At 38.4% G+C, this 7,139-nt stretch overlaps 1 protein-coding gene across 1 annotated transcript in view; it reads left to right on the top strand.

Moving 5' to 3' along the window:
* Positions 1–7,139, top strand: part of TTC27 (tetratricopeptide repeat domain 27) — a 95,747-nt gene that overhangs the window by 49,055 nt on the left and 39,553 nt on the right. The window lies entirely within an intron of this gene.

Genomic DNA, 7,139 nt, shown 5'->3' with positions numbered 1-7,139 from the left:
TTTTTTTTTTGCATCTGAGAAGTAGAGGGCCAGACCTAAAGCAGCAGCAGATAGCAATGAGATCCAGACTGTTCATGTTCAAACTTCTCTCATATCTTTATGCAGATGGTGATTGATGAGTGACAGCTCCCAGGTGTCACAGCAGCACTGCCTGAGCATTCCACATGCTGAGAAACAGCACAGGCAGAAAGCTAGGAGTCAGGTCCTTCTTCTGCTAGTAAAATGTCAGCAGGCAGACTATCAGATCCTCAAACATTCTCGTCTTTTCTGATTATGACCACTTCCTCTTTGCTTGCTTAAGATGAGGCCAAGTCCCTAATATCCCATCTCATCATCTCTGACACCTGGGGAAAGTGACTAGTCAATCCCTAGCTTATTTTCAAAGCCACACAATAAGAATCTCTGTCTTCTTCCAACTAATATTTATAGAGCATCATCCATGAGTCAGGCACAGTACTAGGAAGTAGATGGATACGGAAAAAGAGACTAGTTTAGGATTGAACTAATATATGACAGAAAATATAACTTCAAATGATTAATTTCAAAACTCTTTAGGATTTATGCCTGCTTATTTTTCTAGATGGATTTTTTAAAATTTTTATTGATTAAGGTACTACAAATGTGTCTTTATCCCCCCATTGTCCCCTCATCCCCCCAGTCATGCCCTCGTACTCACCCCCTGTTGTCTGTGTCCATCGCTTATTCTTATATGCATGCATACAAGTCCTTAGGCTGCCCTCTCCCCCTTACCCTCACCCTCCCCTACCTTGCCTCTGAGGTTTGAGTATTTTATCAATGCCTCCCTGTCTCTACATCTGTTCTTGTTAATCGGTTTAGGTTGTTCATTATAATCCACAAATGAGTGAGAGCATGTGATATTTATCTTTCTCTGATTTATTTCACTTAGCATAATGCTCTCCAGCTCCATCCATGCTGTTGCAAATGGTATAAGTTCCTTCTTTTTTATAGCAGTGTAGTATTCCATTGTGTAGATGTACCACTGTTTTCTAATCCACTCATCAGCTGATGAGCATTTAGGCTGTTGCTAAATCTTAGGTATTGTAAATTGTGCTGCTATGAACATAGGGGTGCATATATCCTTTCTGATTGGTGTTTCTGGTTTCTTGGGATATATTCCTAGAAGTGGGATTACTGGGTCAAATGAGAGCCCAGTTCATTTTTTAGCACATTCTTTTTTTGTTGTTATTGTAGTGGTTTCCATTATAACTTTAAATATTTACACTTCTATTAATTATCTTTAAATGCTATAGTTTATTTCTTGATTTATCAACTTTAGATAGAATTTGTCACCTCCACACTGAATGATGTTGTTTAGTATACTGAGTTATGCCATTGAGCTTTTCAAATATTGGAGACATGAAAACGTGTCTTCCATTCTGGTTCTGTACATCACCTGCATTGATAACCATGTGTGGCATTTGAAATTTATTGATAAGTATCGACTCATGGAACTATAGCTATGCATTTATTTGTTGGAATAATTATAGTTACTACTGTTTATTCAGAACTTTGTATAGTTAAATACCATTTACTGATCACTCATATGCCAGGAGCTAAATAATTCTAGTACATAGACATTATGTACATTTTTACCGATGAAGAAACTGAAGGACAGAACACTGACGTGACTTACCCAAGGTCTAATAGCTGGGCTGGAATTCAAATCTGGTCTACTTTGTATTTTGAAGTCCACACTTTTATTGTTCCAAGGAAGCTGTGAAAACAGGCTTAAAGAAGGAAAAAAGCTATCAGTATTAGACTTCATCTGTATAAGTCACCATCTGGAGGAAAGGGGTTGAATGAGTGTTGGCAGGAGGAAGTGAATAGAAGCTTTTGTGAGAAAAGCTTGGGTTGCAGAAGTCGGTGCCTCAAGGCCTGTGATTTAGGTGAATGGAGAGGGAATTGCAGTGCACACAGTACCAGGATGTGGTCCTGTGGGAAAGGACCTGCAAATGGTGATTGCACTGGCTCCTGCTAAAGCCAAGAGAGGGGGCTGCCCAAAGGGATGCTGATGGGCTGAATCCAGGATGTGAGCTTCATGATGATAGCTTGGTAAAAACAGGCCATGATTAGTTCATAGATAAGTAGAGTAAGAGAGTGGGACAAGTGATGTACAACACAAAATAAGCTTTATTATCCATGGTAAAAAATTAAAAAAAAAACACACCTGGAAAGTTAAAGAAAAGTAAAGAAATAGGAAATAGCCAAGAAGTTTACTAATGGGATGGAGTAAAGCACCCCCACTAAAGACACTAAGCGATAGCTTCGGTCAGGTTCCAGGCAGGGACACACTTGAGTTCTTTGGACAGAGTCACTTAGGTTGATTGAACTGACACATTGGCTTTCCCTGGGAGAGCGCCCTTGGTGCATCTTAACAGCCTTATGCAACATTTCCCAGACTTGCCTGAACCTACACACCACTTCCAAGTTGCTTATTAAAATAGGGCTCTTCAGTCTAGCTATCCGAGATTCGGGGTTGGGAGGTGGGGATTTGGAAAAGACTGCCTTAGGCAGAGGAGCACTGTTAATCTTTAGTAGCTCCAGCCATATGATCAGTCATACCTTTTAGATTCAGCTAATTTCTGCTTGGCTCTTCAGAAAGCTGATAAAAACTTTGATATCATGCTAGAGAGAATGAATGGCCTTCAGTGCAAGGGTAGATCTGTTCTTTTAAAGATACATGTGCCATACTTTTAGATATGCGCACATGAAGTCTACATCCTACCACACCTGGTTCGGAATTGTTCTTTTATACCAAATCATTCCCCGTGTGCTGATTTTAAAATGTAGTCTTGCTCTTCTGTAGTTTTGGGGGGAAGTTTTTTCCCTCCTGAGAACAGAACATTAAGAAGAGAGGACACATCACTGCTTTCTGGGGATTATTCTCTCATTTCCTGAGTCATAGCAATACCCTCTGACCTGCGGTACTGTGGCTCCTGAAGGTTGGAGCGTTGTTATTGCATGGGGCTAGGGAATCCACGTGCCCGGGTAACCTTTTCTCAAAGGACACTCAAGGTATAAATGCTTCGAGGTGAGGTTTGGGGGGATAACAACTTTTTAAAAGAGGGTCTTAAAACTTGAAGACAGTCTCATATCACAATAGTGATACAACATGAAGTTGTCTTTGGTTGTGTTCTAGTTGTGCCCAGACTGAGCCCTAGTCTGTTCCTCGCTCTCTATTCATTGTCATTCCCGTTTATCCATGTCTTCTGTCACCCTCCTAGAGTACACTCTGGCTTTCAATTCCTCATGATTGGTTTAAGGTATATTTGCTTCTCTCTCTCTCTCCTTCCCCCTCCCCCCTTTTAGACCACCTCCAGCTTTAACTATAACCAAGTGCTCGTGAAATTCATGACATTTAGAAGCTGGAAAGAGAAAATGGCAAGTGATAGGGTGGGACACTGGTCTAGAGGCCATTTACCTAAATTTCTGGGTGTACGTGAAAGCTTGCAAAGTGCTGTTTTCTCACTGAGCACATTGTTTACGCCCATGTACATGAACATAAATATACACAGTAGTAACTGAGGCTTCACTTTCTTTCAGTCCCATTCTAGTACTCATCTAGTATTCACCTCCCTACGTTCTTTCCCAGGCTATTTGGGTACTTGGTTCACCCCTAACGAATGTACGTGTACTTGTGTTCCGCTAAGGGTGGCTAAAACCAACTAACAAACTCGAAATGCTTGAAGTAAAACAAATACTCTTTTGATAAAGCCATATATTCAGAATATTGGGATTGCAGAGATCATGTAGGAAACCTCCTAGGTGAGTGTCATTGTGGTTAGCCGACCAGCTAGATAAACCCAGAACAGAATCAGATCACTTCACTTACCAGCTGTTTCTCCTGAAAGGACTCCAGTTTATTTGTATAATGGAATTATTCACCATGTCTGTATGGGATTCTAATTTGTTTGAATATAATGGAATGATTTAAGAATTAGTTGCTAGAAATAATTCTAGTCTGAAAAATGTAGAGATGTGCTGTAAATATGCCCCTCTATGTATAGTAACTTTGCAAATAAAAAAGAGTACAGTACTTTGCTTTTGTATAGTAGTTGAATGTCCTAAATTTTGTTGGTAGGTGGTTCTTATTTTGGTGATTGTCTTGCTTAAAGTGTGCAGAAGTATATTTTATGTCGGAGTAAAAATAGGTTAGAATTCTGTTCTTAATCTTTATCATACATATGGCCTAGTCAGGTTCTTGTGGAGCGGGAGTGTACTTGTACCCGGGCTTATTCATGGGCTCCAGCTCAAATAGGTTTGGTTCCCTGCCCTCTCTCTGCTGTGGTCTTTGCTGTTGGAGAGGATCTGAGACTATCAGGGACACTTACTATGAGATCATCTAAAAGTATCAGAGTATCTGAAATACATAACAAAATTGCTTATTAATAATCACGAAGTGTTTACTGGGTGTTTAATATGTTTAAGCTAGATGCAGTAACTACAGCAAACAACGTGAGTTTTGCTTGAAAATAAAATGTTTTTTCATGTAATTAGGACTTCATAAAAGTAAACGTTGTGGCTTTTTATTATTATTAAATAAGCATTAGTTACTTTTTTTTTCCTTCCAGAGAAAGAAAAAGAATTTGATAAAAAGAAAAATTTGCCTCCCTTTTGATGAAGTAATTCAGTGAACCTTTTATTTATGTATTGTAACCATATGTATTCAGCCAGAAGTTTTTCTTCTCTTTGCTCCTTCATACAACTAAACAGCTTTGGGCAGAAGCATGCAACCTTTTTGCTATTAAGTTTCTCTGAAGTAAGGCCAGAAAGCTTTAAAAATATTTTGACCAAGATGGTTTAGGAGTGTGGTTATGTCTCAATTTGTTCTGACTGACTTGATGGAATAACATCTTGGATTGTCAGACAAGTGATGTAATGAGTATCCTCTCATTCTACAGGATATTCTTAGGCTAACCATATATTTCCCACCTAGCATGGTAGAGAGAGCCCCCCAATTGAGGAATGGTTTCCCCGCTCAGAAACTGGTCTCCTTGTCCTGTGCTTTTGCTGGGATATGTTACATTCTTGTCCTTTTTCTTTCTTCTCTTTCTTCTGAGGAAGTTTGGATTTGCTACTTCTTTCTTTCTCTTTTTTTTAAAAAAATTTCAGTTTTAAAAATTAACTTTGTAAAAGCTTGAAACAATTTCAAACTTACAGAAAAGTTGCAAGTACAGTACAGCTATCTTTTTTATTTTGAAGTGTTGGAAACTAAATTGCCAGCATGGTGCATAACCATCCTCAAATAATTTACAAGGACATTCTCTTACATAACCATAGCATGTGTATTAACACCAGAAAACCAACCTTGCCATATTGTTACTACCTACTCCTCATGAGACAGGGCTGTGAAAAATAGTCAGCTGGCAAGGAAATAAAATTTGACTATGTTATGCAAAAACAGTTACTATTTAGAGAAGGTCTAAATGTATATCAGAAAAAAAAATTTGCTATAAACTGAATGACAGATTAAGAGACAGGTGAAGATGATTATGATAATAGAGCTGCTGTCCATGTGTTTGCTTAGGAACTCCAGAATATGTCTGCATTCACTTAGATGCTGAATATGTGAGTTCTTTTGATGGCTGACCACTTGACCATTGGGTAGGGTAGCCTTTGACTTTGCAGTTGGCCATGGTACCTTTTCTCAGAGTCAGCCCTCTTGGTCATATTGGTCTGCTTCCTGATGTAGCTTCCAGATGTTCAGTTATTCAGTATCCCTGTAGGTCAAGCATGTCAAACTTGTGGCCCACAGGCCTCATGCGGCCCACAACGAATATTTTTGCAGCCCAGCCAATATAATGGTATGTAAGAAACATTTTAATAAAAATTTCGTAACTTAATTTTTACAATATCCTGTTATACATAATTATTAGTAACGAACTACAATGTTCACTAATGACTGATTACTGTAATCATGTTGCATTCATTTCCCTTACGTGCAGGCGCACCATTTCTCTCCATTAATACTAGAAGCGAATATTTTAGCAGTCGATTGCCACGTTATTGGTCTTGTACTAACTTGTTTGGTGTGTGCAACAGGAAATATTTTGCTTTCAGAGAACAAGAAAAATAGATTTATTTGCATTATGCTTATTAATTTGTGCAGTTATTCAGTGTCTGGTAAGTTAATGTTCAAGAAAATATTAATTTTTATTAAAATGTTCTATTATTTTATGTTAACAACTAGAGGCCCGATGCACGAAATTTGTGCAAGGGGCTCGGCCCTCACAGCCGTGGCTGCTTGCCTTGGCCCTCGCAGCCACAGTGGCTTGCCTTGGCCCGAGGCAACTGTGGCAGCTGCCTCGGCCCTTGAAGCCCTGACTTCATCCAGAACATCATCTGGAAGGACGTCTGGTCTAATTAGCATATTACACTTTTATTATTATAGATTACTCATTTATTTCAGCCCTTTGTATTCAGCATGTCTCTATCAAAATAAACCTACGTTTCTATGAAAATTGAAGGTTTTGTTTTTTTGCGGCCCACATAAACTTCAACCTTGTTTATTTAGCCTGTGTTAGCCTTTGCGTTTGACATGCTTGGTGTAGGTATTTCAGTTGGGGGTGGGGGTGGCAGTTCTTCAGTGCACACCACTTTTCTCTGTCCACTGTCCCTTAGGAGGGGTCTTGCATGAACGACTGTCCAGCCTTACAGCTCTGTTACTGAAGAATAAGAAAGCTCACTCTCTGTGGTCAAATAGATCCACCTTTCACTTTCACTTTGTTCTGAGAAAATAGTCCTAAATGAAATTCTTTATATAATTTTTCTCCGATTCATAGTAGAGAGTGCCATTGTCAAAGTGACATTAGGATTGTGAAATAGATACACTAAAGAACAATTTTTCTCAGAAAAAGTAAAAGGGCTGATTAATAAGGATAGTTCTTTGAAGGAACTGTTAGAGGAAGTCTTAGTTTTAAAAACATTCTGATAAGTTTTAATGTGCATGTTTATGTTAATGTTGATTAATTTTAAGTTTTTTTTTAATATTTAAAGAAATACAAGAAAAATTTATACACCCCATCACCTTATCACCATGACTTGTGTTTTTTTAATTATTTATGTGTCCACTTATATAACTTTTACAAGAAGAATCTTGTTTAAATTAAAAAGATTAT

This window comes from Myotis brandtii, unplaced genomic scaffold (assembly GCF_000412655.1).
Source record: "Myotis brandtii unplaced genomic scaffold, ASM41265v1 scaffold953, whole genome shotgun sequence".
NCBI lineage: Eukaryota > Metazoa > Chordata > Mammalia > Chiroptera > Vespertilionidae > Myotis > Myotis brandtii.
The sequence above is the reverse complement of the archived record's forward strand: the minus strand, read 5'-3'. Positions and strand labels throughout refer to the sequence as shown.